This window comes from Vicia villosa, linkage group LG6 (genome assembly GCF_029867415.1).
Source record: "Vicia villosa cultivar HV-30 ecotype Madison, WI linkage group LG6, Vvil1.0, whole genome shotgun sequence".
Lineage (NCBI taxonomy): Eukaryota > Viridiplantae > Streptophyta > Magnoliopsida > Fabales > Fabaceae > Vicia > Vicia villosa.
The window spans coordinates 60,657,213-60,670,089 of record NC_081185.1 but is presented as its reverse complement, the minus strand read 5'-3'; positions in this window follow the sequence as shown (position 1 = coordinate 60,670,089).

Sequence of the window (12,877 nt, the reverse complement as noted above, 5' to 3'; positions counted from 1 at the left end):
GCTAATGAGCATCTAGAGTTGTATGATAGATGCGCAAGCAAGCCTAAAGGAGTTATTGATCTCAATTAGGAAACAAATAAAATTTGGGTTGAAGAGGCGATAGCTGCAGAAGTTGAGAAAAAATTGAAAGCTCTGAATATAGGTACACAACAAGTGGCTCAAGTTCAACCGGCTCAGACTGTCAATGAAAATTTTGGTATGACAGACTCGGATGTCAATTCTGATGTCAAGACATCTGATCTGTTATTAATGTAGCACAAACAAAATACAGGGATCCCTCATTATTTGATTACTCTTAGGAAAGAGTCAATGAGACCTGGGATCACACATGTTCAGCATACATAACCAGATTATAATTTTTACATGGCTCTGTATAGGAACAACTAACACTTCTGAACCTGATGTTATAGACAAAGTCATAACATTCATAACTGAATAAATAATGCAGAAGATAACTAACACAGTTAATTGTTAACCCAATTCGGTCTAACTACCTACTCTGGGGGCTACCAAGCCAGGAAGAAGATTCCACTATCAGTAGTACTATTTTATATAAACAACCTCTGGTTTACAGATAAACAACCTCTGGTTTACCTAGTCACTACCCAATGTATTCTCTATCTCAGAACTCCATCCAAGATAAGAAAACCTCTGGTCACTCCCTGGTGAGACCTAACTGTTACAACCCTGCAACAGCTATTTACACAATTAACAATGAACACATACTTGATCTGCTTCACAGCTTCAATTAAGCTTACAATACTTAACTCTTACCTACAGGTTTCGAGTGAGGACAATCACTTCTCTAACCTACAGGTTTCGAGAAGGACAAGGCAGACATTCCACAACCTGGGTGGTCTCCCTATAGAAACCCTAATGACTACATCGTTAAAACCAGGTTTTCTATATTTTCTAGGTTACAAAAGTTTCCTATTTATAACCTTATCCCAATTGGACTTGGGCTTACAAATCGCAGCACTCTGGCTGTTACAAATCAGCAGATTTCTTCTGCTACAAGTAAGGTCTTCAATCATAAGTTTCCTTATTTATCTCCTAAATTAGAAACCGTTGAATCTTCAATCTTTAGATTTCATTCTTCCTGAATCATCAATCTTCTGATCTGATTCTTCAATTATTCTTTTGACCTTTAAATATGCGCCACATAGATTACATAATACTCACATAGAATATTCTGTATCTGTTAAGTACAAACTGAATCTTCCTTCCAGTTCTGCAGGCGCGATGTCAAGGTTGAAGTCATGACATTCCATATAACATCTTGCTTTAGTACCTGTTTTGTTCTTTTCATATTTGCAAGACTTACACAATATTACTTTCAGCTGCTATTAAGTTTTAGCCAAGCATGGATGACAATAAGACAATTCTACATAGCAGAACATTAACAATCTCCCCCTTTGGCTTATTTTGGCTAAAACTTACATTTACAATAAATTTAAGATCAAGAGTAGCTGCTTCAACTTTCAAGACATCAGGAAGAACAGTCTTTTACATTCTCAGAATTGGGACTTCTGTTCTTCACTGCTTAACCACATCATAACATCTTCAATTCACTCTGTCTTCAGATCTTCCTTTGTTTCTTTTGACATAAGCAAAATTAGCATGCTATGTACCATCTCTCCCCCATTTTAGCAATAATATGACAAAGCTTGAACCAGTGTCATACCTTTGAAGTTTAACACCTTCATGCAACACTCGTACATGAGGAGGACGATGGATGGTGGCCTTTGTCTGCGAGGACTATTGGTGACAATATGAAAACCCATTCCTTCTAGCTCCACTTCTCTTTCTAAAACAGATTAAAGTCTACCACCTTATCTTCACCTGAAATAGTCAACTGATGACCTTTTGACACTAGATGTCACACACAGAGAGGTTTCCACAATTCTCAACAAACAGAACTGCCACTCCTGGAATTTTGTTGAGCATAACCTTACCATGTTTGAATCAGATCATGGTCTGCTTAAGATACTTTGAAATCCTTCTTGATAAGGTGTTTTTCAATCTCACACATTGATTAACATACTCCTTGAACAGAAGAGATTCTCCTTTATCCTTAGATGTGTTGATCCGATCATATAACTTTTGTCTTCATAGTCATTTTCACTTATTGAAGTCTTCATCATGAAAGTAATTATGTATGGCCAGAACATATTACTTACATCCAGATCAGAACCTTCCCATTCTAATCCACATTATGTCCAAACTGCCACTCTAGACAATAATTTTGCTTTTTCAAACTTCTATATATTCCCAGTCTTTCTACCAGGAAATATGTACTTCGTGATGTTGATACCTAAGACACAAGTTCATCTGAACTCAAAAAAACTCTTGACTATCCATAGAGATAACACTTCTCTATAGAGGACTTGGAACACAAGAAACGAATTGTGTTCACGACTCGAAACAAGACTCTTTATTCTTTACCAAACAGTTGTAAAGAATGACCTCAGACTTAACAAGGCCTGAACACTACCCTTAAACCCTATGATTGACTCAAATAGACAATCATAAGCTAGACTCTAGACACTTCTCATATTCGTAAGAAGAATATGAGGGACTCAAACAAGACTCAAACAAAACAAAAAGACTCTATACTCCTGAGCAATTTAAGCAACATACCTGGACTTCACTCAAAGTCTTGATCAAGAAATGTTATTTGAGAACAAACTACATCAGGTGGACTCGTGCATAGGTTGGATCATGCACTTTGATCATAACAAGTGATACACACCATCAATTCATGTCGTCAGATGATAATGCAAAGAATATTCTTTGCTGGTCTTTGAGAATAAACATGGCTTGAGTTATGTTCTGAGGTTTTTGTGTGACTTTGTTCTTCTTTCTTCAAGATTAGTCTTTGAAAGACTTTTCAAATGAATAGAAGTAGAAAAACATTGTCTTTGCTGATCTTCATACTCTTTTACTCCCCCTGAGATATACAACTTTAGGACATCTTCGATGTTTGTCCTTGAAGTTCTCTTCATTTGGAATTTGCCACAGATTCCAAGTTTAGAAACCTCAGTTTGCTTGCTACACAAGATCCAGATTGCCATATTCTGTAACTTGAAATAGAAGAAACTATGGTTGTATAACCATAAATTGATCTTCAATATACGTGTCTGAGTTGTTTTATACAAACTTTGTAAATATCCAGCTCCCATCAAGATATTTAACAGAATCAGTATCCCACATCAGAGACTCTTGCCTTCTTCTTTGATGTGTGAAGATAATTGAGAACTCATGGTTGTAAGAACTTCTTCTCAGCATCCAGGTTCTAAACCTAATAAGTACTAAGTCTCCCGTCAAAGTACTTACCAGCTTTTCAGTTAGAATTTGCTACTCACATTAGGTCATTTTGACTGATTACCCCTTCACATTTATACTTTCTGTTCTTGGAAAATATATAAAATAACTGAAGATCTTGAGATGTTGTAACATCAGATGTGACATCATCCTTCATGGTTCTTGGTTAACATCTTAAATGTCAAATTGACAATACTCAGGTTAGTAACAGAATAATCCAATAGTCAGCAATATCCAGACACATCAAGGGATAAAATAGCCAGCATCTCAATAACCTTTTCTTCAGACTTTAATTCTGATTTTGAGATGAAGGATGCCATGGTCTGTACCTATAGAGGAGATTACCTCAGCTAGTTTTCTGGAACAGACTTAGTCATAGCATAACACTGAATTAGTCAGATCCATCTGACTTTCTTGATTTCAAATCATACTACCCTTTCTGGATAACAACTAGGGCAGTACACATTCTTAACCATATTTCACTATGATTGAGGCACAGTATTCAACTCCAACAACTGCTCTATGGTTATGAATACTTATCTGGTTTCGTTGATCAGAGGAAATTTACAGATATAGGCTCTTTAAAAGTACAACATAAAGGATTAGAAAGGAATACCTTTATGAGTTTTTCTTAGTGGAACTGAGCACATGTTAATCGTGTCCTGATTAACTTAGCCAGATGTCTCCTCTTCCAGACCAGGAGTAGGTTCCAAATCAATGTTCTCACACTACATTAGTTTAGCACCAGAACATCTGTTCTTCAGCTGGTAGCTGTATACCAGTTATTAATGTCCCAACATCAGATAGGATATCTGTTCCTCCTTCTAGGAACACCTCAACCTTGAAGATTTCAAGGTACACACTTGTAGATAATTATAAATATCATTGATCAGGTGACATTCATCAGCTCTAATAAACCATGCCATTATGAGTGGACTTGAGAGGATACTCAAGTATCTTTGACACTTTAATTATAGTTGTCCATACTTGCCATACATTCTGTTGAACCTTCATAACCCTAGGGTTTCTCAGAGACTATGCAGCGGAAAATAGTCATATATCAACAAAATTCACACAATGCTTACTTTAAGTGTTAGTAGTAAGCATGACAACTACAGATTGATTGCTACTCAACCTTGCATAATGCTTGCTTCTGCACCAAGCAACTGATTAGACCAAACCAAATTCCTAACTTGACAAACTCACAAACAGAGGTTACCTTATCAATATCTTCACTCCCGCATGAAGGTTTTGATGAGCTTCTTCTCTATTCATAGATACCAGTTGAATTTGTTTTTAAATTCAAGTTCTTCACTCCCGCATGAAGTCCCTGGACTTAGCACTCCTCGTTCCAGCATCACAGCTCTTAGGTCAGGTTGGTCTAATCATATAGGTCCATCATCCACTTCAAGGGACCATACAATATGAACATTCTTTGTTCAAACACTCTTCTGCTTTTACCACACCCAGAATTTATCCCTTATGGATCTCATCCAGAAACAGACAGGATGCCTGCTCTGATACCAATTGAAAATTCCGGTATGACAGACTCGGATGTCAATTCTGATGTCAAGACGTCTGATCTGTTATTAATGTAGCACAAACAGAATACGGGGATCCCTCATTATTTGATTACTCTTAGGAAAGAGTCAATGAGACCTGGGATCACACATGTTCAGCATACATAACCAGATTATAATTTTTACATGGCTCTGTATAGGAACAACTAACACTTCTGAACCTGATGTTATAGACAAAGTCATAACATTCATAACTGAATAAATAATGCAGAAGATAACTAACACAGTTAATTGTTAACCCAATTCGGTCTAACTACCTACTCTGGGGGCTACCAAGCCAGGAAGAAGATTCCACTATCAGTAGTACTATTTTATATAAACAACCTCTGGTTTACAGATAAACAACCTCTGGTTTACCTAGTCACTACCCAATGTATTCTCTATCTCAGAACTCCATCCAAGATAAGAAAACCTCTGCTCACTCCCTGGTGAGACCTAACTGTTACAACCCTGCAACAGCTATTTACACAATTAACAATGAACACATACTTGATCTGCTTCACAGCTTCAATCAAGCTTACAATACTCAACTCTTACCTACAGGTTTCGAGTGAGGACAATCACTTCTCTAACCTACAGGTTTCGAGAAGGACAAGGCAGACATTCCACAACCTGGGTGGTCTCCCTATAGAAACCCTAATGACTACATCGTTAAAACCAGGTTTCCTATATTTTCTAGGTTACAAAAGTTTCCTATTTATAACCTGATCCCAATTGGACTTGAGCTTACAAATCGCAGCATTTTGGCTGTTACAAATCAGCAGATTTCTTCTGCTACAAGTAAGGTCTTCAATCATAAGTTTCCTAATTTATCTCCTAAATTAGAAACCGTTGAATCTTCAATCTTCAGATTTAATTCTTCCTGAATCTTAAATCTTCTGATCTGATTCTTCAATTATTATTTTGACCTTTAAATATGCGCCACATAGGATTACATAATATTAACATAGAATATTCTGTATCTGTTAAGTACAAACTGAATCTTCCTTCCAGTTCTGCAGGCGTGATGTCATGGTTGAAGTCATGACATTCCATATAACATCTTGCTTTAGTACCTGTTTTGTTTTTTTCATATTTGCAAGACTTATACAATATTACTTTCAGCTGCTATTAAGTTTTAGCCAAGCATGGATGCCAATAAGACAATTCTACATAGTAGAACATCAACAGTCAGTTTTGAGAATTGTTATGGCCCTCACCATACTGTGTATTGTCTTGCAACTCCTAACCAGAATAAATAGATCAAGTTCTTGAAGAAGAACAATCCTAATTCTAACACCTATAATCTGGGGTGGGAGAATCATCCAAACTTCTCTTGGAAAGATCAGCAAAAACAAGTTCCTCAGAAGGCATAATGCGAAATATCTATTGAGAGACTAGCTGGACAATGTTCTCTGTTTCAAGAAGAAACAAGGAACAACCATATGAACACCACATCTTCAATAAAAAATCTAGAATTTCAAGTGGGGAAAATAACACAGCATCTCACTATACAGGCACAAGGTACTCTTCCGAGCTCAATTGTGAAAAATCCAAAAAACCAAGAGAATATAAATGTTGTCATAACAAGAAGTCAGAAAGATCAAAAGTCTAAAGAAGAAAAAGAAATAGATGACAACTTGGTTATAGAGGTAGATCTGGAGGTGAGAGAAAATCTGAAAGAACTTGAAGTAGTGGAATACCGGTTAAGCCACCGGAAGAGAAAATAAGAAAGAGGCTAAACCGGTGATCAAATTACCATTCCCCTATAGAGTAGCCAAGAAAGATTTGAAAGAGAAGGATTTTGAGAAGTTTGCTGCAATGTTCGAAAATTTAGAGATTAACTTACCTTTCTTAGATGCACTTGAGAATATGCCTTTGTACAAGAAATTCATGAAAGAAGTGATTTCTAAAAAGAGACCAGTGAGAGGTGAGCCTGAAGTGGAAACTGAAAAGTATGGAAGAGTCTCGTCAGAAAGGAAGATACCAATAAAGAAGAAAGACCCTGGAGCGGTGGCAATACATTGCACTATCTTCAAAAAGCTTAACATTGGAAAGATAAGCGGAAGTGAGACAAAGTTGAAATTTGCTGATCACACCATTAAGTAGTCATATGGGATAGCTGAAGATATATTGGTAGAGATTGATAAGTTTATCATTCAATTTGATTTCCACATCATGGACATTCCTGAAGATGAAGAGACTCCCATCCTTCTTGGGCGACCATTTTTACTTACTAGTGGCTGCAATTTGGATCTTGAGAAAGGGACAATAACTGTAAAATCATTTAATGAGGAGGTGACAGTGGAGGTGTTGGAAGTCAAAAAGACAGGTGCAGGTGGAAATAACCAATCTTCGATTGGTATGATTAGAAGTGAGGGAGAAAGCAAAAGTTCAAAACCACCTCCAAAAAAGGTCTCAAGCATAATCTCTCAGGTGGTAGCATCTCATATCAAAACTCCAAAGTCCAGTCAAGAAATCAAGGAGAGAAAGAAAAAAGAACATCAAGGTGAGGAGATAGAAGTTGAAAGTGACTTGAGACACAAAGTGGCTCCACCTCTAAATCTAGATGAGTTTTGGGTGGTGGAAAGGACAAACAACAAGGTGTGGAGGAGGAAGTATCCGCCATAATAAAGGGTAGTGGACCGTCGAGCCATGCGACGTTAAACGAAGTGGTTCGTGGGAGGAAACCCACGGTTTTAATAACGTGGTTTTCATTTTTGTTTTGATTTCAGGAAATAAAAAAGGGCTTCTCTAGTGAAAGCTAGGAAGCAGCAGCTGGAGTTGCAGTAAACTTTGTGAGCCACTCCTCTCGGGCTTGTTCTTAAATATTGAGGTCAATGTTTGATTCAAGTGTGTGGGGGTTTTATTTGCTTTCTATTTTTATTTCCAATTATTTGTGTTTGTTTCTTGTTATTTCTATGTTATTTTGTTTACCACATGTTACAGATTTGACGTGATTTACCGGATGGTTGATGGAGTGGTAGTAAAAGGATGAAAGCTCGAACCCGATCTTGCACCCCAGGAATCCCTGGAAGCTGATACAACCAAAAATAATTGTAGGATGCAACTTGATGACACCGGACCGAGATTGAAAGTTGGTACACACGAACCGGAAAAGAAGCAACATCACACGATAAGTACTATGGATCTAGTAAGCTATGCCCAACATGGTGAGAACACAAAAAGCCAGAAATATATCATCATAAGAGAGTATTCAGGTATGACTTTATCACTTTGAATTTTCATACGTTCTGCTCATATGACACTACATGATGGCACACACTGAGGCACTTTATTTATGTTTCCCCCTGAGCCTTTCTAGCCTTCCCATGTTTATTTTTATCCATTGTAAATCCCTTTGAGCCTGTATCCCGTGTTTGTGTTAACCACATCTATTAACCCCTGGCCAAAAAGAAAAAATATATATTTTCCTACCCTGATCAGCATAAGTGTTGTAATGTTGTTGTTAAATCGGTGCAAAAATTGTAAGGTTGGGGTAGTACACCAAAAGAAAGGCAAGTGCGAAAAGGAAGAATTGGAATTAGAACTCGCCTAAACAAAGAGACTCATTTATTTATCATACACTCAAAGCAAAAGTTGAGTGAAGCAAAAAGTGTAGAAATAAGGGTGTGGTTAAATCCTATGATGCTAAAAGAAGCACAAAAACAAGAACAACAACACGAACGTTGAGACTATAACCCTCGTAAAAAAATGACTTATCACTATTTAGACCTAGTTTTTGGAAAGCATTAGGATTATCTTGGATCATATTGGAGAGTTTTATGGAAGGAGCGAAGCTAACAACGATTTCGGAGAACGAAGATCTTCAAAGGCAATCGCAATTGAAGATCAAAGAATTCCAGAATTTTGTAATGTCTATCATCTCTGTTTTTAATTATTTGAATATTATGAGTAGCTAAACCCCCAATGCGAGGGTGATGTCCCTGATTAACATCTGTAATGACTTTGATTTCCCAATTGTAGTAATCTATTTGTCTTTCATATTCAATTTAATTGTACAATGTTGTCAAAGCTTTCCTTGTCGGACCAACGGGATTGATATATGACTAGCACTTAGGCTGGACCGCTAGTGTTATGGTTTTTGGTACAATTATACTATAGTAGATATTACTTAGGAATGGGGAATACCCTATAGTAACCGGAACATTCTTGATAGCTCCATTGCTTAATTCCATCATAATTCGATAAGGAATTAAGATTTAGGATGAATGATTAAAGGTTTGCTCGCTAAGGAACTAGGGGTAAACATTCTTGAGAACCGGTAGTTGAAGATTGACATGGTGTTATCGAAATAAGGATTCGGAGTTGTTACATGTTAATGCACACACCTACCCTAGCATGTTACTCACATTTGGCCAAATCAATGTTTTACTTTTATTTGCAATTTAATTCATAATTTTCAAACGCAAAACCCCAAAGACTTTTGTTTAATTGAATTGAAACACAACTCTATAGAATCACGCAGTCCTTAATGAAGGATAGAAAAACACTTAGAAAGGGGGGGTTTGAATAAGTGTAGCTTTAAAAAACTTGACAGATAAAAATAAATTGCACAGTTATTTTTATCCTGGTTCGTTGTTAACTAAACTACTCCAGTCCACCCCCGCAGAGATGATTTACCTCAACTGAGGATTTAATCCACTAATCGCACGGATTACAATGGTTCTCCACTTAGTCAGCAACTAAGTCTTCCAGAGTCTTCTGATCACACACTGATCACTCCAGGAACAACTGCTTAGATACCCTCTAAGACTTTTCTAGAGTATACTGATCCACACGATCACTCTAGTTACAACCTGCTTAGATAACCTCTAAGACTTCCTAGAGTATTCTGATCCACACGATCACTCTAGTTCCTTACAACTTAATGTAATCAATTCTAAGAGTATTACAAATGCTTCTTAAAAGCGATAATCACAAACTGTGATATTTCTCTTAATCGTTTAAGCTTAATCTCACTAATATATTACAACAGCAATGTAGTGAGCTTTGATGAAGATGAAGATTCTGAGCTTTGAGTTTGAACAGAGTTTCAGCAAGTTTAATATGAGTTGTTTTGGTGCAGAATCGTTAACCTTGCTTCTCATCAGAACTTCATATTTATAGGCGTTGGAGAAGATGACCGTTGAGTGCATTTAATGCTTTGCGTGTTCCGTACAGCATCGCATTTAATGTTATACGCTTTTGTCAACTACCTCGAGCCTTGTTCACGCTGTGTCTACTGACGTAGCCTTTAGTAGCTTTTAACGTTCCTTTTGTCAGTCAGCGTAGCTTGCCACTTGTACTTTCTTCTGATCTGATGTTTGTGAATACAACGTTTGAATATCATCAGAGTCAAACAGCTTGGTGCAAAGCATCTTCTGATCTTCTGACCTTGAAGTGCTTCTGAGCGTGATACCATCAGAACTTCAGTGCTTCTGTTCTCTTGTTCTTCTGATGCTTCCATAGACCCATGTTCTGATTTTGCTTCGACCATCTTCTGATGTCTTGCCAGACCATGTTCTGATGTTGCATGCTGAACCCTTTGAGACAAAGCTTCTGAGCGCTGAATTATGCGTACTCTTTATATATTTCCTGAAAAGGAAATTGCATTGGATTAGAGTACCATATTATCTAAAGCAAAATTCATATTATTGTTATCATCAAAACTAAGATAATTGATCAGAACAAATCTTGTTCTAACAATCTCCCCCTTTTTGATGATGACAAAAACATATATATAAATGATATGAATTTGCGATCAGAAAGAACAGACGGCAAAAGACAAATTACACAGCTATAGCATAAGCATATGAATATGTCTCCCCCTGAGATTAACAATCTCCCCCTGAGATAAATAATCTCCCCCTGAAATAAATACTCGAAGAACTTTAATAAAAGACTTCCCTGATTATTTCGGTAGAGACGATCATATAAGCTTCTGTCTTCAGAGAATTCATAGCTTCTGACTTCTGCTTCCATTGGACAGCTTCAGAACTAGAATTTCTTTAGATCCCTAGAACACTCACAGCTTCTGATTCCTGCTTCCATCTAGGACAGCTTCAGAACTTGAATTTCTTTGATCTTCTGAACATTCACAGCTTCTGATTTCTGCTTCCATTCAGGACAGCTTCAGAACTTGAATTTCTTTGATCTTCAGAACATTCACAGCTTCTGATTTCTGCTTCCATCTAGGACAGCTTCAGAACTTGAGTTTTCTGGATCTTTAGAACATTCACAACTTTGAATTTCTGCTTCCCTCGGATAGCTTCAGAGCTTTGAATTTCTACCAACATCACTTCATGCTAGATTTGTATCAGAACATTGTTGAATGTACCAGAGCATCATCAGAGCATCTCTACATCCTGAAATGTTACAGAACAAAAACTAAACGACAAAAGTCAGCATGAACGAGTCAGAACATAAAATGTATATTCGAACACATTATATGTATCAGAGCCATATAGGCTAAAATAATGTATCAGAGCAAATAGAATTTTGTCAAAGCAAATAGACAAATATGGATCAAATTCTATTATCAGTGCTTCTGATTCATTCTTCTTTCTTGCTTCTGATCTCTGAAGCTTGACAGCACTCGGCTTGCTTCAGTTTCCATGGTTTTGCTTCTTGTGTTTGCTTTGAAGATTCTCTTCACTTCTTTATACCTGCAAAACACTTAAACCATATAGAACTTGCAGTTCTTGTTAGTGAGAGCAACTGATTAAATCAAATCATTTATCATTTATCTTTCTCCCCCTTTTTGTCATATCATCAAAAAGCAAAAAAGATTCAGAGACAAACAAAACGAAACACACGGAGGAAGAAGTTGATTTCATTGAAGTTCAAACAGCAGGTACAGAAGTACATGAAGATAAGAAAGATCAGATGCACAAAGACAGATGCAACGAAAAGAAAGAAACAACACAGACTCAATCTAAGATGGCCCTAGTCTTGACAAGATCTTGGTCAGCATCTCTTGAACCTTATTGTTGTGTCCTTCTTGCCTCACCATGAAAGCGCTATACTCAGCATTGAGTGAGCTTTGCTCATCCTGTCTTTTCTGAATTTCTTCCAGAGTCCTTGCAAGACGAGAAGATTCATCAGAAGAAGCTTCACCGCTTTCAACCACAGGAATAGCATGTTGATCTGCAGCTTCCATAGATAGATCATTTGCAGGGATTTCCTCAACAGGAACAGTTTTAGCAACATGATCTTCAGCATCTGCTTCTTGCATAGAAGCATCTCCATATTCTGCAGCAGGAATTTCCGATTCTCCATTCTCAAGTGCCTGAAGAATGGCAGCTAGATTCCTGGGAGCAGAAGGACCTTCAACTTCTGGTGGGTCAACAACTTCTGGAATGACCAAGTTTGGATCTTTCTCAGAAGGGTTTTCCCTCAGATAGTCAAAGAGAGTCTTGAAATCTCCGAGCAGAACAGGGTATTGAGGTATCCAGACCACAATCTCCCTGCAAGGATTGGCTTCCAATGCAGCAGCGAGTCTTGCTACTTCCAATTCATCCACAAAGGGCTTCTCCTCAGCAGCAACGCAATTTCTGAGAGGATGGTAGTATATACCATTGTCTTCCTCCAGAAGGTAACCAGGGTAACCAGGGGCAGCAGCCACTAGTCTTTTCTGTACTCCCATTGCTTCTACTTGAAAATCCTTGCGAAATCTTCTCCAGAGATTTCTTGTAGAAACATCATCCAGACCATTTAGGAATGCATCCTTTAGAAGGTCTAGACTGCTAATCACCTCATGTCTGAAAAGTTCCAGGTAGGTATAGGGTTCAGGTTCAGGCGGATTGAAGGTGAATTTGTAGTAAGGGTAGAGAAGACAGTAAGGTTTGGATTTTCTGGTAGGTAAGGGATGGGATATAGAAGGTGGAGGTATGGTGGATGAGGAAGAAGGGATATCTGAGAGAATGATTGATGAGGATGGAATATCAGAAATGATAGATTGAGACGAGGATGGAGTGTTTGTAAAGGGAATT